Below are 22,849 nucleotides of genomic sequence, written 5' to 3' on the forward strand. Positions count from 1 at the left end.
AGTAATGAAGCTGCAGCTGGACGACTTTGGACAACAGAGCCATGTTACTTGCAGGGGAGAGGTTGAGATCCCCCAAATTGGTGAGGCACAGTGTCAAAAAGTGTTGTGCTTGATTTGCATGCTAAGAGTATCGACACGGACAAGCAGGGAGGAGACACAATGGAAAGTTTGGCAAAGCAAATCTGTCTTTCCAGAGCAATGGAAATACATAACACAGGTCAGTAGGCATCAAGAAAACTGACCTTCCTAGCTGCTGGTCTCTCCTATGGAAGACAATCTTTCTGCTCATGCTGAAAAAGAAAGTGTCACATCAGAAAAATGTGATAGGTCTAAGATTAGATGTCAGGCCAACACTTACAACTTATAGCTCCATACCTATATCCCATTAGATCTTTTCTGGAAAGCAGGCAGGTGTGTACCCTGTACATAAATTAACAGGCTTACACAGATGTACACTGTGGACACACCAGATAGTAAGCAAATAGCTTGAGATAGGTCAGCAGAACCTCAACAAATAAGTTCCCAAAGGACCGCACAATAAATGTAGTACATTATGGCACTTGTCATTTTCACCTCCACCTGACACAGAAGCCCCACATATGGTAGCCCACATACATTTTTTCTATACACTCAGAAATAAAGACTTGCCAATAGCAAAAGCAGTTCCCTAAAGATAAAAAAATTACAATAACTGCCACTTACAACAATATTCAGGACATAGCTGTCTAACCTCTACTTCCCTTACACAGAGATCATCAGAGTGGCAGCAGTGCAGGTCATCACCATGATTCCTGAACTGCTCTCCTGACCTGCTAATGCCTGTGACTGAGGTCAACACCTCAGCCTGATCATAACAGGCATCGGCTTTCTGAATGGAACATCATAGGAGCAAAGTAACAGCTGCATGAAATGACATGAGATGAACCATGATCTGGCTCTCTTTCATGCACCATGTAGTAGCTCTCCACTGTGCACTAATGCAGGCAGGCATATAGAATGGTATCATATTCATGAGGAGTAAAATGGTAGACAGTGACTTACGCATAAGCCATGATTTCTGAACTTCAAACAGGGTAAGTAGTCCCTGCTCAGAAGAGGGTTTCCTGCAGGACAGTGTGACCAAAGGACATGAGATCCATTTCTATGCGTCTGGCTGTGCTTCATATCATAGATACACAAAAATGAAGTAATTTGTAAACATACAGTGTAGCTGGCCTCAGCTTCCTATGTCCCATACAAACAGCTATAAAGTCACAGCATTAGACAATGCACAGTAATTTTGTATGCTAACTCATGCACATCTGTGGATGCTATTTAGGCACCATAGTTAGGAGAAAAAACAAAAGTCCAAACTTTGAAAACTAAACATATTTGGACTAACAATAGGGTTATTTTAAAAGATTCTTGGGATTTTTTAAGGGGACTTAGTCCGGATTTATATAGGGAGGATCTAATTTTCATTACTATTGACATAATTGACCTCTTTTCTAGGATACCACATAAAAAGGGGATGGAGATGTTTGAAGAGAGCATTTTTCTTGATAAAAAGATGACGCAAGAAGAGAAAACAGTCACTGCTGCACTTATGGACACTGTATTAAAATATAATTTTTTGATTTTTGATGGGGAATACTATCAGCAGAAAATGGGGGTGTCCATGGGTGCAGCATGTGCACCTACATATGCTAATACAGTACTCTCCAAATGGGAAGAGAATTTTATTTTAAATTCCAGGTTTTACGAACACTGGTCACTATATCACAGGTTTTTAGATGATATAGTCATGTTTTGGACTGGTGGGCAAGACAAATTTTTGGAATTTTTTGAATATATAAATTCAACTACTAGTTTTTTGAGATTCACATACACAATTGGCTTGGAAACTTTGAAATACCTTGATGTGGAAGTATATAAAAAGAATTATAAGTTTGAAAGTAGAGTTTATAGGAAAGAAACCTACAGTAATGGTGTATTTAGGTCCTTGCTTTTAACTATTAAACTGAGCGGAATTACAACTGGGTTTCCTTGTTTTGGCTCTTGGCATTCGTTTTGGAGTTTTACCATAGTTAGGAGAAACAGCAGATCTTCCTGGACTTATGAGAAGATCTGTGGTGGCACACAGTAATCTGCAAGTGGGCAGTATGCTGCCTTTGCCTTCCTAAGGATGTGTACCCTTGCACAAAAATTCAATTTACATAAGGCTAGCAAAATGAATCAGTGTACCTGCATGTATTATGTGCACTCTAATTGTACCAGAAACAAGGCAGCTCATGATTGGAGGACAACCTGTTTGTGTATATGCCTGTCCGTCCTTATGGAGCCCTTATGTCTTGTGTACAGTACAGAGAGGCATAACGTGCTAGGTACAACATATGCATGTTTAAACAGGCAAATATCTCCCTCTATAGTACTGTATGGCTGTGTCACCTTTATTTCTGTAGGTCTCCCTAATATATGCTCCAGTGACAACTACCACCCCATACACAAACATGTAGATCCTAACAGAGACTGGGCCCTGCAAGAAGTGCATGTGTGTCAGTGTGTAGCAGGTACACTGGCTGCATGTTTTCTCATATCTGTCCTTCTGACTACAGTATGGCATACTTGGGTTATCTCTCTGTCTGTAGCTGTCATCATACCAGTAATAGCAGTATACAGTTTGTAGCAATGTCTGACATATTCACAGGTGTCTATATATTTCCAGAGGATGAGGTGGATAGCAGAGCCCTCTTGAAAATGATGTCCTGCTAAGGTATCAGAACTCACAGATAGCATCTGTCAGGGGAAAGATTTTCACCAACCTTTACATGAGCAAGTGGGGCAGATAGTGGGTGGAATCACATGTGCAACAATATTGTTAGAATGCCACTGACCTGATACTCTTTCTCAAGTTAAAAACCATGTTCCATGGCAGCTAACAGAGTGGCTACTGAGAGGGGTCACTATGGAGCAGCAAGCTAACAGATTAAGAGGAGTTTCTGTTGGCCGTGGAGGAGTACAATGGTACTGGTCTTCTAGAGAAGAGGGTACGGACAACAGGATGGACTCAACCCATGCTTCTCAGTGGATGATACACCTGATTAGTAACACGTATGGCATTTTTCTCTATGGCAACAAGCACACATAGATTGTAGGCTGAATACAGCATACTCTGCTTATGTTTTGTCATAGAAACATCAGGTATTCAGCCATTTCATAATTGCAGCAAATGTAGGTTGGGATGTATGACATATCATATATAGACCCTTAGTGGGCATGCCATGGGACCACATTTGCAGCACAAGTATTCACGTTCACTATCTTGTGTTTTGTTGTGTACTCAGAGATAAGACCATTGCTATGGTGACATTTGTGTTCATATGTCTGTGTGTGTATTGGTATGTATTTATATTATTTGCAGTGGAATGTTCATACAGCATAATCTAATAGGGGCACCGGAGGGGAACAGGTTACTGTTTACTCATTCCCATTCTGTGGTACTCTTGTTTCTTTCCCCACGTGCTCCTATATCTCACTCCAAGTGTTCCACCTCCACTATGAGGAAGACTTCCCCCTGTGCATCTCTCCTAGTATTTATTTCACCTTAGACCTGTGAGAAGATCTAATTTTTTTCTCAAGTTTACTTCTTAGCAGCTTTCTATATTGCTGTATAAATCCCTCCTAGCAAATAAGCCATCTTTGGCCTGTGAGATGATCTAATGTTTTCCAGAGTTGACTCTTTAGCAGCTTTCTCCCTTTTGGTCTATGCTCTAGGTTCGCTCTTTTACTGTCTGTCACTAAACCTGCAGTAATGTCCCATGCCCTTCTCCACCCTCTACATTGCCCCTGTCCTGTTTGATTTTCAGTCTTGCCAGAATTTTGTATATATATTTTGCTATTGTTTGAACATTTTTGGAAGTGTTTGCAGATTTTCTACACTTTTCTCTTCTTTTTACCTAGTTTATTTATCTGGTTGGTACTGTATGTGATTTTAATTTACTTTATCACAGCCTTCATACTCACACATCCTAGAAGTTGTTGCGAATTTGTTATTACAAATAGGATTTTGTTCACTACGGCTCATTCTCATCACTCGACTAGGCTGTATGCACTAACCTAATCCCCATGAGGGTCTATCCTCTCAGCCATTTGATGTGATGAAGCCCAACACCTGGTGAAAGCTCAGAGGCTTCCCACCGAACCTATCTGCAGAATATTATTTCCTTTCTAAATTCAGGTGCCAGAATCAGTCTCCATGATTTTCACAATTCCTTGCTTTTATCCTATACCCAGCCCTAACCCTGACTGACCTGACTCTTTCCCCTCATCCTGATTCACCAGTATGTTGCACTTTTGAGCTTATTGGTTGAGAGTTACTATAGCCAGACAATGTTACTATGGCACAAACATTGATATGAAGAAATCTACAGTTAGCTCCTGAAAACAGTTTAGTAGATAAAAGTGCTTATCTTTCACTTTGGTGGCTCAATAAAGTTTCCTGTTTGTCTAAAATGTGTTTTTTATTTTCAGATATTCATTGATACAGTCATCTGAGGCTTACTAGTCAGAGTTAGGTGCTACTGGCAATATTCATTATTGTGTTTTTAAGATACACACTAACTCATCACCAACATAGGCCATGTCTCTACATTTATGAATAGAGACATAGCCTCACAGATCAAAAGCATGTTCTTCAGACTTAAACAAGGCTTTTGCAACAGCCCGAATCAATTTTACTACTAAACATAAGACTGAATCCACCAAACTTATTTATACTTCTTGTACTGATAAGTAAAACTTTGACATCTATTTCATTTACTGTATTTTATGCATGGCCCTGGTTAAGTGAGGAGCTAACAAAAATTAAAATTGATTCTTTAAACTTTTGAAAGTAATGTTTAGCTCCTATGTGACAATGCTGAATATGATTATTTGAAAAGACCTCATCTTGACCAAAGCCATAGTTCCACAGTAAAGGAAGACACCCTTTATCCTGTTTAAAGCACCAAGTTTGCAACCAAGTATTACATTTTAAAGGTTTAAATAACAGAAACATTGATAAAGCAAGATATGCAGGTTGAGGCCCACTTTTTCTTCCCTGCCCTCATTATAGGTTCATAACTTATTATTGATCAGTGGATTCACAGATAATTTGTGCAATAGCCACTGTAATCAAGTCATTTCGGGGCAACCACTAAAGATGTGAGAAACACTAGATCTGTGGAGTCTGATAATGCAGTTGTGTGCTAAATGTTTCCTAGCCATTTCTATGTGGGATCAAAGGGCAAGAGTTGGGCTGCATTTGCAGCCATCCATTCCATTTGTATTTAAAGAGGGTTAAGAAGCTACTTTGTTTGATATGGAGGACAAGTATGTACCAGAAGATGAGAATTATTTTGGAGGTATCTATCCCATCAACAGGTTCTGTTTATACTATACTGGAGTTTTAGATCTCTTACATGGGTGTTCATAGTGTTACAGGTTTTGCAAATGTGGATGGTTGCTCAGCACAGGGTCGTTTGAGGCCTTGTAAGCTAGGCAGAGGTCACACTGTAAGACTCTGTACAAATCGGAAAAGACATTTAGAGCTTTAGGGTGCGTTTAACTGGTCATAGAATTCTGGCACTTGATTTTCTTAGTGAGGAAGCGCTATCATCTTTTGACCTGGTTCATGTATCTGTCAGGAACATGCCATATAGAGCATTATATTCTGTTATGGGTCTAATAAGGGAGGATCAGTGGGGCATGATAACATCCACTGACTTAGAATATATGGCTTTGGAAATCAACAGACACAAGTAGAAAAAATGCCTGATGACTGTGGGTACAAGGTGGATGAAGAAGAGTTCATTGTGTATGAAAGTGCTGAGGTCCCTAATAACGCTATTGATTCTGAGTGGGATATTGTTAATGTGATAGGTGCAGAGGTGCTCATATTTTCTGAAGGACATAGTTCTACACTTATTAGCATTTAACTTCAGGCCATGATCCTGGCATCACTTGTTTGTACATTTTATTCCCTCTTGAATGATTTGGGAGTGCTCCAGAGGGTTGAAGATAACTCAAAGCTTGCAGTCATCAGCAAATGTGTCCAATCATAACAGATTGGCTCTGACCTCTAAGAAGAATATGTTGACATGAGAAGAGCTAGTAATAAGCCCTGGGAGACCCCACTAGTAATGAGAATTTTAGAGTAGTTCTAATTTGCTGGGATCTTTTGGTGAACCTGCTTGCTACCCTGTGGGTTAATTAAGGGTTACCATTAAGTTTGATTAGCTTATTTGTAAAGCTTGAGTGCCAGATACTATCAAAGGCCTTGGTCAGGTTAAGGTACAATATGTATATTAATCTGTCCTCATCCAAGTCCTCAGAGACATTTTACAATAAGTCTTCTAGGTTTAGCAGACAAGATGTTCCTTTTGCAAAGTCAGACTGATTTGGATCAAGGGATTTTAGCACGAGTATATCTATGTTTTGAGGTCCACAGTGACGTGTTCCATCACCTTACAGATAAAGCTGGTAAGGCTTATAGGTTTAAAGTTTCCAGGATCAGTGATGAGGTCTGCCTTAGGAAGAGGGCACAACCTTAGCTGTTCTTCGTGTCTCTGGGCCAAAATCAGATGGGAGGCTGAGGGTGAACAGATTTAGAGCAGTTCAGTGAGACAGTGCTTCATACTGACAAAAAAGCACACAACTGCATTATCAGACTTCACAGATCTAGTGTTTCTCACATCTTTAGTGGTTGCCCCGAAGTGACTTGCTTGTGGAGGGTGCAAACATGATATCCTGGGTGGATGCCGGAGGGATGGAGAGAAGTTTGAATTATATTTATATCTTAATATGTTGGCTATGTCTTTAGGGGTTAAGTGGATGGTGCTCTTAAATATTAATACCGCTCCAGCAATTAGCTATGAGTTGCTAGAAAGTTCTTTGGCAACTTGAGAACATGATGTGTATCCTTCACCATCTTCTTGATTTTCTTCTTCTCTCTCCTCACTTATTCTCATAACCCTTCCCTACTCCATTCATAACTTGACCCTCCTCACATCTCACCTCCCCCGTATCACTATCTTAGATCCATACTTATCACTACAGGTGTAATACCTAATGCATTACTGTTATTTCTACTCCTTAAGGATAACAAACAAACAATAATTTCATTCTTCTTCTTCTTTCTTTCTTCCTCTGCCCTGTACCCCCAAACCACACATGACCAACTGAAAACACTCTATTATCCTGAGATATGCAATGGTCTAACTTAGGCAACTTACTAAGTGCCTCAGGCTTTTCTAACTCCAGTACCATGGTTTTTGTTTAACAGTTCTACTGATTGTATGAAATCATACACACACACACAAAATTATTTCTTTTTAGTGTGGAACTTTTCACCCTGGGACTCTGCTGAAAAGGAGCTAGTATGCTCAGTCAAACTTCTCTAAGCAAAAAAAGGCAAATAAATAAACATAGTAATGTTGGGAATTGTTTCTAAGGTTTCTAGCATATTTGAAAAAGGAATTATGATTACCTAATAGAGATGGTGATTTTCATTTTATACTTAGCCTTGGTAGTTTTGATGCGGTTTCTAAGTTCTTTAACATCTTTATTTTAATTTTTGTAATGTCCAGTTTTCAGATTGTTTCAAAGGGATAGGAGATTTCTTCTTTTGTTATAAAGCTTTTTGAATTCAACGTTTCACCATGGTGGTTTATTCTTGAACATAGTAATATACTGGTCTTGGACCAGTGTCTCAATACAGGCATTCAGATGAGAACAGAAGTTCTATGTAAATGCAGCTGTAATGGGTACAAAGCCCTCAAGGGAAACAGAGTTTTTGAATCTCTTCAGGTCATCATCTAACTGCAATAAATTCACTTTAGAGGAAACCATTGAAGACAGAAAGGTTTGTTGGCATTTTATATTAAATTACAATGATTAAGACAATTGAGCAGTAGTGAGAGTGACCAAAATTGAAAAACTATAGGCTTAGAGGAAAATGGATTTATGTCTGTGATGAGCAGATATAGAACATTTGTGCTCCTGTACAGAGAATGCATACTCTGGTCTAATGAGTTTGCAACAATAAAATATAGGAAGCATTTTGCATGTTTATGTGTAGTCATTTAGGTTACTAGATGGATAACTGAAATCCCAAAGAATTATTGTACATGGTTCAATGGTGAAAGACTCAAAGGGTTTTTTTTTTGAATATGCCTCATGGACTGCTTGTGTCATAGAAGTTCTGTATTTGGCCAGGACACGGAAAGAGACCTTTTAGGCAGTTACAAGGATGTGGAAGAATATAAGGTCATTATTTAGACATGACAAATTTATAGCAGAATATGTACACACCTCCATCAATAACACACTCACTCACTAGGATGTCTAAATGAGTGTTAGCCAATGAAACTAGCTGGGGGTGTTGTCACAGCACTGAAACCAAATTTCAGTTTTAATGCCACTGTGAATATTTTCAAGGGTCATAAGAGCTTCTATGGAGGGCAAATTCCTGAACTGAAAGCACAGCTGCAGGTTGTCAAAACTTTTTCAGATGCTACTGGAATGTCATTTGGTCTTGATAAATGTGCAAAAGCAACCTTTAAAAAAGGAAAACTGCAGCACCAGGAAAACATCAGTTTGGGACAAGAATGTGATATAAAAGAACTTGAGCAAGAGGGAGTGTATAAATGCTTGGGAATTGATGAGGGATCAGCAATAAAACATGAAAAAATGTGAATAAAGCTCAGTAAGGAGTACTTTAGAAGACTTAAATTAATTATGAGAACAGCACTGACATCTAGGAACAAGATCCAAGCCATAAATCAATTTGCTCTTCTTGTCCTAACTTACAGTTTTGGAGTGATTGACTGGCCCCAAAAAGTGTTGGATAGCGTGGATATTAAAACAAGAAGTATGATTCATGCTCACCAAATGATTTATAAAAATCTGTGCATACCAAGATTATATATTCCCTGTTCCGAAGGAGGGATGGGCCTCCTTGAACTTGATTACATGTATAGATCTGCAATCGTGGGACTCCACACATATCTGCAGACCTCACAGGATCCAAATGTAGGGAATGTTTTGAAACATGAGGAGAGTAAATCTAAGATGACATCTCTGCTTAATTTAGCACAAGCATATCAATGTCAATCAGGAATGGAAATTAAACCAAAAGTAGATAAAAACCAGGCAGAAACTGAATGTGCTAAAAAACAAATGAAAGAATATAAGGCGAAGGACCAGATGAGAAGGCAAGAAATGTGGAAAATTCATAAATATTGTTGCAAGTATAGAAAACTTCTGGAAGAGCCTCATGTTGATTAAAAATGAACACAGGAATGGTTAAGGAGAGGTGAATTCACATCAAGAAATGAAAGGTTAATATTGGCAGCCCAAGACAGTGGGCTACATAAACGCTGGTTTACAAAGTCCATTGAACATGTGGGAGAAACAGACATATGTAAGTTTTGTAAAACCGAATTGGAAACAGTCACACACCTTGTTGCTGGTTGCGATGCACTAATGGCAGAGGGACTGTATACTGAAAGGCATAATAATGTGGCAAGACTGTTACACTGGAGATTGTGCAAACATTATGGTATCAAAGTGGCTGAAAAACAGTGGAAACATGAGCCACAAAGAATCATAGAAAATGATGAAGTTTATATCACATGGGATCACCCAATACCAACAGCTCAAAAGATAGATGCTAGGAAACCAGATATAGTGGTCCAAGAAAAGAAGACAAAAAGTAGCATTGATAACTGAAATTGCCACACCTAGTGACTACAGTGTCTTGTGTACAGAGAGACACAAAGTCATAAAATACCTTGATCTGCAGGCAGAAAGAAGAGACATGTGGAAGAAAGATACCCAGACAGTTCCAATAGTAGTAGGAGCAACTGGTCTTATAAAAAAGAATTTACAATCATATTTAGATATGTTACCAATTCATGTAACACCATACAAATTGCATGAGTGATTACCGGGCACATTGCGGGTGCTGCAAAGAGCACTTTTGGCTAACATCAAAGGGTGAAACAATACTAATTTCATGAACTTTGATCGTACTTCGACTTTGGAATGGGGTCCATTCCTGTCATGGTATTAGAAACCCAAAAGACTTGGAGAAATGAAAAATGGCAAATTCTTATTTAGACTCCTGGCATCTTACTATCTCATTGTTTCAAAAGGAAAGTCTATGAGAGGGCACAGCTTAGTTTCAGGCTGCTCCATGATAAATTATGGTTTTAAAAATGGTACTTAATGGTGGAATTTTCCCATGCCAAATGTCACCTCCCAGACTATGACTTTACAGGCATACAAAGTTTCTATCATTCCCTTCATGGATGATTTTATAGTAACTGTGGTGCAGACATCCAAGCTGGTTGGTAGTGGGGCAGATGCCTTATGTCACGAAGCCCGATTTTCTGTCATCAGAGGAATCAAAATTTAATCTCTTGGATGTTCCAGGTTATTCTTGTTTTTAACTTTGGCAGCATTTTGCCCAATTATAGCTTCTCTTGATATAGAAGGGTACACAACCTCCATTAGGGCCTCCTAAGCCTCCTAACTTTAGGGACTTCTAGTGAGAGAGGAAATGGACCACATCATAAAATTTGGAAGAGGAGATAATAACATTATGATCAGACTTCTTGTTCTGTTGGAGATGGTACTGATGTGTGGAATGAGGACTATTTTTCATCTAGTTACCCCCAGTTTATGTCTCTTTTGAAGGGACCTTAAATATGATGAAAATTCACTTAAGATTTTCATCTTTAAAGAAGAGATATATGATGATGAATAGTACACATAAAACAGTTGTCACATTTCTATACTTCCATTATTTCATGATATCCACACTGAGTTGTCCTTACAGATTGACTAATAACCATCTGCACTAAATAAACCTAATATATTTTTTCACAGAACACAGTGACAGATTACAATTCTTTATGAAAAAACAATAATTAATCCCAAGGTTATACGGTAAGCTAGACAGATGAGGTCTAACAAAACTCAGAATCTCGGAAATTCACTAAATGATAAAACTAGTATTTTACTTGATAGGTGTGGGAAAAACGGTATATACTTCTGCCATGAGGGGGGCAGTAGGGCTGCTAACTTTCAGATTCATGTGGTATAGTAGTGAGATGAAATAATGAAATAACCAAGAGGGCCTAGCTCAAGGTAAATCAATTTTTTGTAAGAGAAAAACATTACAAAACTGAAACTAATAACTGATAGGGTAGAACCCCCCATTATTAACAGTAGTTATGTCAAACTGGATACTGACTTTACAGCTGCTGCTTCAATAATGGCAGTTAAGAAGCATGCTTGACCCTGAACGTCTCCTGTTCTAGAGGATGCCACAAGCTATCTACTAAGGGCACCACTGAATACAAATTTCCTATTTGGTACTCCCTCTCAGGGCATCCTTAAGCCCCAAAAAAGAGGCAAGACAATGGAAAATGCAAAACAGAAATTTAATTTTCCCATCTGCAAATACTTTAGAAACTATCTAGCCATGTTTTGGCCTTTGACAGAGGAAGACCAAACAGCAACATCAGTACTGAAAGTTTAGAGTGTAACAACACTTAAAAATGAAATTACTTAAAGCCAGTTTAAAAAAAATAAAATAAAAATAAAAACGTATTTTTTATTTTTTTGTTGAGAGGGCAAGTTTCCTGTATACCTCATGTGGGGGCAGATTTGCATACCCCCCAACTTATTTATACATATATATATATATATATATATATATATATATATATATATATATATATATATATACACAACTCAATTGTTGCACATCAGTGGGGAAAAGTTTTCAGTGAAATTACGAATGCAGCCATTACTCCCTGACTGATTAAGTTCCCCTTGGACATATTGTATATAGCTTACCTGTCTTCCCTTTTGTTTTCTCACAGAATGCAGCCATCACTTCCTGATTAAGTCTCCCTTGGACATAGTGTATATAGCTTACACATCCAATTACTATTCAGTTCTCTTCCATTTTCAGTCTATATTTGAATGATCACATAAGTGATTTCTGCAAATACTCCACACTTTTGCTTAAGCCTCCTTGTACATACTACACCTAAATTATCTAGCTGCCTTCTTTTCCCTTCTTTACTCACTTTTTCTTTTACACTATAGCTGAATTATGAATTATTCTTTGATAAGTTCATGTGTTTTAACTTTTGTAGTGACTGCACTTCTTGTATTGTTTGCTAATGTTTCACCTCTTTCCTGTTCATTTGCAACAGTGGTAAATGCTTGCTGCTTGCTTATTCATGTATTATACAATCATGATTGCACTGTCATGCCACTTGGTCTGGGTAATGACATGATCTTATACTGACTCATCAACCCAGTTATCAAGAAAATAAATAAATAAAATATGTTTCACTCTGCCCACCCTACTTACTCCTAGGAGGAATATTTATATTCACTTTGCTAGTGTAATGCTTTCAAGCCACAACATATATACGGGTCAGTTACACAGTTGTTATACTAGAGGAGTTTGTACCATGCCAGTTCCAGCCATTATCCTCTGCTTAAAGAGATCAAGTGGGCTTAACTTTGCCATCCATTCGGCAGTTGATGAGCACCCAGGCCATTGTATTAAATGTACTTGATGGAAGACTAAAATAAGAAAAATATACTCTCTGCCATTTGTTTAACATTCTACTCCCTCTCTAGCCCTACATTCACTAAAACTTTTTCTTTAGCTATCCTATGTCTGTCTGACTATCTCAGTGGATACTCTGCATACCATCTATTCTAGTAGTCCATTATGTAGGTCCCGTAATCATTTTCATGAATAAATAGTTTTTGAGATGCATACATTAGTTGGTTCTTACCTGCCTATGCTTCCTCCTTCCCAGCTTTGTGCACCTGTATTTTATATCTCCTACTTCTTCTGATTTGAATGCCAGGTACTCGAGTCCCTGGCCATATCCTTTCCAATCCATGTCATTAACAGCTTCTAGCAGCCTGATGTTTTCTATGTATGACCTCCAGAACTGCACAAAGGACTCATGGCGTGGCATAATCAGAGCATGGCAGAATGCAAGCATGTCTTCTTATCTGTCTTCTCAACAACATTCACAGGGGTGCATAAACAATGCCCTCTCCCTGACACTGCATATACTCTGGTAGAAAGCATGGAATATATTGTAGCAAAAAAAGAAGTAAGTAGCGTCACCAAAGACAGAGCACATCAAAATATAAAACTCCAAAAACAAATGGTTCTGCCACCAATTCCACTTAAAAACACTTGAAACTTGGAAACTTTAATAAAATATACGATGATAAGATAAAATAAAATAAACAAACTGGCTCATAAACCAGATAAGAGCTTTCGGTACAATATATTTTTCAAATCCTAAATGTTTGCCAGTGAAACTTCTTCTTAAATACCTTCATTTCCCAGTGTTCATGCACTTAGATGCATTTAGTAATCACAGCAGCATACGCACCCTTTTAATTATGTAATTTTGAGTGCTGAAGAGCTTTCCCTTTCAGTGCAGGTTTTAAAGGGACAAATGCATTCAGACCTGGTGACTGATCTGATTGCAAATTCATTAGCCACTTCATCTCTTCAATTTCTGTTTGGTTTACTAAATCCTCACCTCTTGGTGTTTCATGAAGCTTAGTTAGTGCCATGAACTTGAAAGAATGACTGTCATTTATACTAATATGCATATAAAGAGCATTGCTGGTAACTTTTTTTCTTATGTCAGATAAGTGCTTTAGGATACGTTCCTTGAGCATTTGATTAGTTTTCCCTATGTAGTATGCCTTGCAGTGACTGCAGGTTGCCACATAGATAATGTTCTTACTTCGACAGTTTGCAAATCCTTCAAACTTATAGATCCTTTTAGTCAGGGGATGTGTAAAAGTATTTGAGATGTTTATATGAGGGCATGCCTTGCAACTTCCACATCTGAATGTACCAACTCTCCTGTTCATTTGAAAACTCCTGTCTTCAGAAATTGCTTCAGTTTCTGTTTTATAACACAATAGTCTTTTTAAGTTTTTCCTGTTCTTAAAAGAAAAGCTGAGTTGATCTCCAACAATTTCCCTAATTTTGTTGTCAGATATTAGCACTGGCCAAAATTTTCTGATGGTATTACGAATAGCAAAATTGTCAGTACTATATGTCAACTGGCATCTCAGATTGGACTTTACCTCCTTTCACTTGATCTTAACTATTTCACCTTGGTCCAAAAAACAGGGTCTTCCCCTCTGAGAGCGTAGTTCCAAGGTAGTTGCTTCATTGATCTGTGTCTCTTTGACTTTGTATCCTCTCATTAAAGTCATTGATAAGTTTAATTTGCTCCTCCCTACAATCCTCATCCCTCGTGCAGAGCTTGGACACTCGAGTTAGTTGGTTAGTCACTATGTTGTCAAGAACATGCCTAGGATGCATGCTAGTATTGTGTAGTAAATGATTGCACCATACAGGTTTCCTATACATTCTAGTATTGATGCTTCCTGTGTCATCTAACATTAACTTAACATCCAAGAATTCTATCTCCGTATTAGAAGATGTCACTTCAAACTTCAAAAATGAAGTTGTGTTGGTCAAAAATTGTACAAAATGTTCCAAGGAGGTTAAATCACCATCCCATAAGAGAAAGACATCATCCACAAATCAATTATAGAAAACTATGTTTCTATTCCATTTGTTGTTAATATCCACTTTCGATAGCTCTTCCCATCTTGCCAGGACCAGATTGGCATAACTATTTGCGCATGGAGTTCCCATCGCTACCCCCGACTTCTGCCAGTAGTAAGTACTACCATACAGAAACACATTGTTATATAAGACCAATTCCAAGAGACTACATAGTAAATGGATATCATTGGTTGCTTTGTGCTTCACACCAAAGTCTCTGATTGCTTCGATCCCCAAATCATTGGGTATGGACGTGAACAAACTGTTCACATCCATAGTTACCAATAATAAAGTCTTACAAGTATTCATCTGTTGCAGTTTCTTGTAAAGTCTACTTAAGAACTCAACTGAGTCCTTGATCACTGCAGATGCGTGAGGTAGCAATTTCTTTAACTCCCCTTCTATAAAAATAGAAAGGGGTTTAGCTATCCAACATTTTCCTGAAATGACTGGTCGCATCGGAGGGTCATGCAGATTCTTATGCACCTTAGGCATTCCATTGATGCTAGGTATAATATTTTATTTATTTATTTTTTATTTTACATTTGTTGACCGGGCTAGTCCAACTGGATACATGTCCATTTTCAGTAGAGGCCCGGGGAGAAAAGCTCCAGGAAAAAAAACGTACAGAAAAATTAAAAGTAATATAAGTCTACAAAAGGCATCAACATACAATATAATATGATGACATACTTCAAAAAAATCAAACAGCTCTTTGCTTATCGATCTATTCATGAGCTTGTCATAAAGCGTGTCTTGTACACTATGTATAATGGTGTTCAATTCTCTTTTATCAATTCTCCTGTAGGTGGCTATATCCGCTAGCATCTCCTTCATCTTGGTATCATAGAATGACATATCCATAACTATAACTGCCCCTCCTTTGTCAGCTTGTTTAATCATGATGTCCTTCATATTCTGTAGCTCAAATAGTGCTCTCTTCTCATTTAGAGTTAAGTTGTGGAAATGTTTACTTCCCATTTGCTGTCTATATTCAGCCACTTCATTTTCACATAATCGCACAAAGGCATCTACAGCCGGATGACATACAGGGAGAAACGTACTTGGTTTCCTATATCCAATTCTAGTTTGAGATTCCTCATTGTTTGCATTGCCAAAGAGATGCCTTAAAGTCACATTCCTCCCAAAATATTTTAGATCTAGAGTAAATTCACTCATTGGTGAACGCAAGGAGGGTATGAAACTCATTCCTTTCTCTAATAGTCGAGTCTAATCTCTTGTTAAAGGAGTACTGCACCCACAGACTCAAAAAACATGTTTAAAACATCATGGCATGATGTTTCCTACACTTTAACAGCACTCTGGGATTATTTACAGGATTTTAAATATTTTTATATGTAATTCCAGACTCTGACCACATGGAGGCTAGCATATTGACGTGGTTTGGATAAATCAGGCTGCCACTCAGTATCCCAGAAATCATTGTTTGGCTCAAAAATGTTACATCATGCAGGCCTCTGTTTGCCTAAAGCTCCTGTCCTTTCATAGATGTTGCATGCGTACAAATGACTGAGTAAAACAGAATAGTGTAAGTAACATTCCCTGCTGCTGAATGACTACTTAAAACAGAAACAGTGCAAATGTCACAGAACGCACTCAAAGTGCTGTTTACTGCTGCCTTTTTTTTCTAATTTAGTTTAAATGGCACTAATTTGTGAGACAATGAATTCCAGTCAATTTACTTCTTCCCTCCCCCGTAACACTTAGCTTCCCTAGCTGTCAAAGTCCTGAGGGTAATTTGACCTAGTAATTCCATTGATTGGCAGATCTCAGCAGGGTGCTTGACTCATGTAATTTGCTCTAGCATTTCCTTTGTTAGAGGGGACATTTTTATTTGCTGCACTATAGCCATGGCCTTACTTGACTGCATTCACATCCAGTTTATGTAAAAACTCCTGTAAGGTCTTGAACCAAGGAGCTAAAGAATAAAACATTTATACTATGAACCAGTTTATATCTTTATTAATTTAAGTGGTGAGGTAACACTTCATGCTTCCACCTTGTTTAAAACCAAGATTTACATGTGCAAAGTGTGTTGGTATGCACTGTCTGCCTACATATATTTTTACTCCACTGGTTGGTTTGCAAAAAAAAAACTTTTGCAGTGTCCCTGGATTTCTCTTTGTACATACAAACCACATTGCTATATTTTCCCCTTTTTTCTTGTATCCAGAAGTCACTTATTACTAAGTATTTATTTTATTTTTTTTTTAATAAAGGACATCAAGGTTAATTTACCTTGAATCAGATAATGGATGCCGCTGCAAAGAATCACTGTTGAAATATTTGTGCACAGACAAAAATCCCTTACTAATTCTATTTGCCAGCCTCCAGTGCAATTGGTGCTATGGCTGTAATATACTGGTGTGTTTGCTCACACCTTCCAAATATCCACACCCTTACATACCAGTTTTGCAGTGTATCAACCACCTGACTTGCCCATTCACCTTTAGCCATCAATATGCAGCTACTCCTGTTCATGTGAGCATGTGAATTTGTGAACATATTTCTGTGTTTCCAAACATTGGTGTTACTACACTACTACTGAACAAAACGAACATATTGAAATGTAATAATCCACAGAAAGGTATAACGAGATAACCAGGCACTCCATTATCTTTTTCAACCATAAAAAGTGTATTTATTCAAGTAAAAAAAGACATCTATTTCTATTCCTGCAGTGCACATTTTGGCCACAGAACCCAAACCGAAATACAAAAGGTGGGGGCGTATCCATATTCATCAAGGATACCCACACCTACAGGATAGTGGCACAGCACGATGCTTCAGAGATCATCCACGTGCAACTAACAATGGGCAAAACTTCAATTCGTATTGTAGCTTGCTACAGATCACCCACCATGTTCCAGGACCCCCATTCCACATTTCTGGAAACATAAAGGTCCTACCAAACACCCTAATATTGGGTGATTTCAATTACCCAAACATTAACTGGGAGAACTACTCAAGTACTAACTCACTTACCCAACTTTTCCTAGAATTTATAAACTCAAACACCCTGATTCAGCTGGTCAACACTCCCACCAGAAGTGACAACATATTGGACCTGGTCATCACCAACATGGGCGACTGGTGTTCCACACCAGAGGTCAACCCCTCGTTGGTTAGATCTGACCATAAACACATCACTTTGGATATCCATATTCTGACCCCACCCCGGACAAGAAAGCCACTGTGAAAAACTTTTCAAAAGCAAACTTACTTAAGACCGAGGTGGAAAGTTTCAAAGCCCCCTTGCTGAAGGGTAACACTGTCCACGCTGCAAAATCCTTTACTAATGCATTCTATGGGCAGCTACAAGAATGCATGGATCGTGCCATCCAAAGCAAAACCAAGACTCACTCCTCCAAGAAAAGGAAACCAGTCTGGTGGACTCCTGCCATAAACAAGCTATACAACAGAAGGAGGAAACTGGTACAGAAGAGAGTAAAATCCCAAGAAGGGAAGACATCCCTGATCAGTATCAGCAAGAAACTACAATCCCTCATAAAATCATCCAAGGCGAGCTTTGAAAGAAAAATTGCCAAGGACTCCAAAGATAACCACAAGACACTCTTTAGCTATGTCAAGAATCTAAGTGGCAATGCTCAGATCTGCTCGTAGTTGGTGCAGAATGGCACAAAATACACTGAACCGACCAATATCATCTACATCCTGGCAGACAGGTTCAGCGCAAACTTCACCCCCCTCTCACCCCCAAAAGGGACCATAACCATACCAGAAGAATGTAGAGTCCCTGAAATCACAGACACTCAGGTTAAAACAGCCCTCTCCAAAGCCAAAAACACAGCATCAATGGGACAGGACTGTGTCCCAGGCTGCGTCCTGTATGAGCTCAAAGACGAACTAATCCCTCACTTAAACACACTGTTCAAACTCAACCTGTCCACAGGCTACATACCCATAGAATGGCGCACAGCAACGGTTATTCCGATCTACAAAGGTGGAGCCACAACAGACCCTGGGAACTATCGCCCTATAAGCCTGACTAACTTGGTCTGCAAGGCTACGGAGCGCATCATCATGGAACTCATTAACAGAGACATTGGGAACCTCCAAACAATGGACCCTACCCAGTTTGGCTTTGTTAAGGGCAGATCATGCCTCCTAAACCTGGGGGTCACCCCCACCTCTTAACATACAACTTACAGCTCACTAACAACTAGCAAGATCCTGGAATGTTTAAAATATGCTGATTTTACTTATAAAAAAGGACTGTTTTATGAATTCATAGCATTTTCTGTGTCAATATACCCTGAATACCAGCAGTGCTTTGTTTGTAAAGAACAGGTGTTGGTATGCATATGTTTCATTTAGGTCGGATCCCCCCCTCAACCACACCCCCACAGAGCCATTCTAGCGTCAGATTAATTGACCATTTCTCACCAGTTGCTATAAACACTGTTCCAAGATGTTTCTGTGCATGCTGCTTTACTTGCACAATGATTTCCCAATTGTGGATTTAAGTTAAAACCTTTATATCAAATTTTCCATCACAAAGACTCAGACATTTGCTAAACAAATCATTACATTCTCAGAGAGATAACAGACTTGGCATTAAAACTTGTGTGATGGTCAAACTCACATTCATTGTAACATTGAAGACCACGTTGGAAGAAAATGCATCTGGCCAGCGGCACAAAAAGTTTACCTATGGGCTGTTTTACAAAAATAGACTTCTTGCACACATGTTTGGACCATGCAAAATGTCTTATTCACCTTCCTGAATGTATGCAATCTGAATATATAAAAATTACATAATATTCCTGTATAACTCAATGAAGCACTAGAAGGTTGGACATGGTGAAAACATAAATCGAAATTCGGGGAGCTGTGCAAAATTCTGGACAGTTGACCAGCATGTCATATGCACATGGTTGGAGGCAACTTTGCATGCAATTTTCTTAATGTGTCTACAATGACAGGAAAAATGAACTAAAACAACTCCTATTGCAATTTACTAAAGAAAAAAAAACAGTACTGCATAATAAAGGCAGATGGCTTGTTTGTCCCTAATTCACTTTGAAGGTTAACTGAAGTATTGGATTTGTTTCAGCTTGCAGTTTTTGAAACTGTATGATTGGGACCGTCTGCAGTGCTTTCTCCTATTTACCTGATGAACTTGGGCATCCTGAGGCAATGTAGCAATAGCCTTAAGTACACTGCCAACCCTCTCCATTTACCACTCAACACTCAGACTTGCGAGAGATGCACTTATATATCCAAATTAGAAGCCACACACTCTCCAGCCAAGACTGGAATAGCTGGTCAAGAGGAGAAGGTCAACCTTGGTGGCCAAGTGTTTCCCTTAGAAAAAATGCCAGTGATCCATTGATTTGCAGTAGTGAGGTTTCAGTGAAACCGTCTCATGTTCTTAAAATTCAGGTAAATGTGAATTTGATTAATGAAAGTAGATCTGTGTGTGTGTGTGTGTGTGTGTGTGTGTGTGTGTGTGTGTGTGTGTGTGTGTATATATACCATGTCAATACTGAAAGATTGCCAAATTCTGGTAGTAATGGCCACACAGGTAAAAACGCACTCTCCAAAGCTGAGAATACAGAATCCATGGGACCAGACAACATCCCAGGCTATGTACTTCATGAACTACAAAATGAACTGGCACCTCACCTAAGTGCTGTGTATAATCATAGCCTCACCTCAGGCTTCATGCCCATTGAGTGGAGCACAGCTACAGTTATCCCACTCCACAAGGGGGGATCCACCTTGGATCCCAGGAACTACCGCCCCATCAGTCTGATGATCCTGATCTGCAAGGCCATGGGAGATATTTTCATGGAACTTATGAACAAAGACATTGGCAACCTTCAAACACTGGACCCCACACAGTTTGGGTTCATGAAGGGCTGATCTTTTCTTCTGAACCTGATTGACTTCTTCAAATCAGTCTCCAGAGCTGTGGACAAGGGTAAGGTGGTCCAAACAGCCTATCTGGACCCCGCCAAGGCCATCAACACCACACCCCACTCTGGAATCATAGATAAACGTACTAAGCTGGGCATTAATCCCAACGTTACTCAATGGGTTGCCAACTGGCTTACTGACAGAAGCTACACTGTAAAAGTAGCCGACTCCAAATCCAGCTCCAGACAAGTGACAAGTGGAGTACCTCAGGGTTCAGTCCTGAGACTGCTCTTGTTTGGCATCTACTTCTGTGAAGTACAGGCCAACACTAAGGGACTCTGGCTAACAAAGTTCTCAGATGACTGCAAACTGGGAGCCATTACTGAATCCCCAAATGATGTGGATATTCTACAAAAAGGGCCTTACAGAAACAGATGCTTGGTGCCAGAGCCATGGGCTCAAGCTCAATGCCAAGAAATATATAGTTATCTCCTTTGGGAAAAAACACGTACCCCTAAATTACCACATAGGTGGCAGTACACTAAACACTGAAAGTGTGATAAGAGACTTAGGGACACAGGTGGGCAGTGGTCTCACCTTTGATAACCACATTGCCACAACAGTCAGGAAATCCTTCTATGTGGCACACCTCATCACTAAGGGCTTTTCATCCAGAAAAAAGGAGGTCATTGTCCCACTGTACTCATCCCTCATTAGACCCATTATAGAATACAACGCCCTGTTTGGTATGTACCTCTCAAGACATCTGCAACAACTGGAAAGGCCGCAGAAATACCTTACTAAAAGAATCACAGGCCTAAAGATGATGCTCTATGCTGACCATCTAAAATAACTCCACCTATACTCTGTCGCATATTGTCTACTTAGAGGAGATCTCTGCTTAGCATACAAGGCCATGTCAAACCCAGATCTGTTGGACATCCCAATCCCTCAGAGACACACGCTCCAGGGATCTAAACCTTGTCATCACAATGAACGAAACATGCTGGAAGGATAGGTTCCTGACCCAGAGACTCCCCAGACTCTGGAATAGACTTCCAATACATGTCAAGCAGAGCGCCTCTTTGCCCTCTTCAAAAGGAACCTTGATGACTGGATGGGAGATAGGAAATTCAGCCCGGGAATCACATCAGTCACCCTGCTAGACAGGGGTCCAGGGGAGTAAATACTGTTGGAAGGAATAGCCAGTGAATTGTTATGGCTAGGCTTGTATAGTCCCTAGGGCCAATAGCCTAGTACAAACCTATGAACCTATGAACACTTGCAAACAACCAGAAACATCCCCGGGTGTGCCACTGAAATCATAACAGCTGTGATTTGTTACTGTACAGTGAGGCGTAAAAAACACTACTAATTATATTTCTAGGCTTTTTTATTCTTCAAAAGACGTATTATAACAAATATTTTTTTATTGTAGCATCTAAGTGGCCAATACCAGTAAATAATGACTGTCCATGACTTGGGGCCTACATCCCTAACCAATTTTGTTGCTGCTCCTCATATAACTGCACAATAAAACAACCAGAAATGAAACACATGACATAATGGATCAATAAATGGAAGCCACTGAAAAAGTAAAAGTGCCTTTTAGCTAGCATCACTGTAAATATATTTTGTGTATACATAATTCTTTTATAATGCACTAGATTTTCTGTATAAGGCAGAGCAACCCATTTAAGAAAGTGATATGCAGTTGTAACATTAGAACACTGGGAAGTCATGGAGATTTGTAATGCAACCCTGTTGAGCACATAACACACTATCAGGACAAAAGCACAGTAGTTTACACTCAAGAAGTAGGCTGTCTAGAAAGTAGCCCATCATTACTTGGCACATTCAAATGCTCCCTTGCAAAGTTATTTACCAAAATATGACAAACAATCATAATATCCATAACCTACGTCTGAAACAAACTTTGATATCTGCACGTGTGCAACACACAGGCACCATTCTTTTCCCATGTTGGAACCATCAATACTGTCTTCAAAACAAGTATTACTTAGCACATTCAGATGCTCCCTTGCAAAGTTATTTACCAAAATATGAAAAAAATCATAATTTCCATAACCAGAGTCCTAACAAAACTGATATCTGTACATGTACATTCAGAAGCAGTTTTACCATGTAGACACATATGATTGTAAATATACACATTCTTGGCGTAGCCAACATACTGCTGAATGGGTACATGTAAAGAGAAAAAGCAAAATAAGGACCGCCACTCCACTAATGAACCCAGGACAGGCATGGGACTTCAGT

The sequence above is a fragment of the Protopterus annectens genome, chromosome 14.part0 (assembly GCF_019279795.1).
Source record: "Protopterus annectens isolate FY-2018-M chromosome 14.part0, PAN1.0, whole genome shotgun sequence".
Lineage (NCBI taxonomy): Eukaryota > Metazoa > Chordata > Ceratodontiformes > Protopteridae > Protopterus > Protopterus annectens.